Here is a 1,079-nt window from a genome sequence, read left to right on the forward strand (position 1 = left end):
ATTGAGGCAGTTCTGAAGGCAAAAGGGGGTCCAACCCGTTACTAGCATGGTGTACCTAATAAAGTGGCCGGTGAGTGTATATACACACACACAGTATACAGTATATGGTTTCAAGCAAAAAAGAGATTTAATTTTTAAAATGAAAATAACTGCAAAAGTTTGCAATTTTAATTACYGTGGACAAAAGATCTGAGGTACAAAGTTATCAAATTGAAAAATTAGTTAAGAAGCCCAATTAGAAGAAAGTAGATAAGTAATTCGAGTGGAAAGAGACAATGGGAGGGGACAGAAGGACGAGTTGTTTTCTCTCCTCTGGGCATCATGGCTACCTGGCTCTGCACAGTGCGTCATGGCAGATGCCGGCTCAGAGAGAGGAGGATAATTTTAGCAGCAACATCACAGCACAGGCTCTAATGATTGGCTGYTTGGAAGGTCCACAGGACTCGGGGAGAAGTATGTGTGCATGTGTGTGAGTGGTGAGTGAGTGGGCGATCAGGAGTGAGGAAAAGACAGAGAGAGAAAGGAGCTGATGAGAAAGTGGCAGGATGACAGGGAGGAGAGGAGTGTGTGATCAGTGCATTAGTCCAGTGACTTAGCAAACACAAGAACACACTCCAACAGCCTGCTGACACACAAAGACAGGAATCTATTATGAGTTGCGGTATTTGAATAATTATAGCTGGATTTTAAATGTGTTTACAACTACATTGTATTTGAATTTCTTAAAAATATATATATTCTCAGATGACTAATACATAGAGCAATTAAAGAAGATCAATGATGCAGCTAAATTTGTTTTTGTTTGTATTTTTYCCTCAGAGACAGCTGTGTCATTAGTTATATGCTGAGATACAATTTGCTGATCTAACTACTACAGAAACTAGTGTATCCGAGACACTGGTTATAAAGAATCAAGTTGAAGTTTGACTTMCCGTATTTATTCRTGTATAATACGATCTCATGYATAATACAACCCCCACCCCTTTTAGAGCTTAAAAAGCATAAAAAATTTAATCCTCAAACTACCTCCAATTTCATACAGACTTCAAGATTTGTCAGGCTTTGCGGTCTTTATACAT

The 1,079-nt window shown here is 38.9% G+C and overlaps 1 protein-coding gene across 1 annotated transcript in view; it reads right to left on the reverse strand.

The window, feature by feature from the left end:
* jade2 (jade family PHD finger 2) overlaps positions 1–1,079 on the reverse strand; it is a gene marked incomplete at its 5' end in the record, with an annotated part of 210,611 nt that overhangs the window by 180,370 nt on the left and 29,162 nt on the right.

Source organism: Austrofundulus limnaeus, unplaced genomic scaffold (genome assembly GCF_001266775.1).
Source record: "Austrofundulus limnaeus strain Quisiro unplaced genomic scaffold, Austrofundulus_limnaeus-1.0 Scaffold192, whole genome shotgun sequence".
Taxonomy (NCBI): domain Eukaryota; kingdom Metazoa; phylum Chordata; class Actinopteri; order Cyprinodontiformes; family Rivulidae; genus Austrofundulus; species Austrofundulus limnaeus.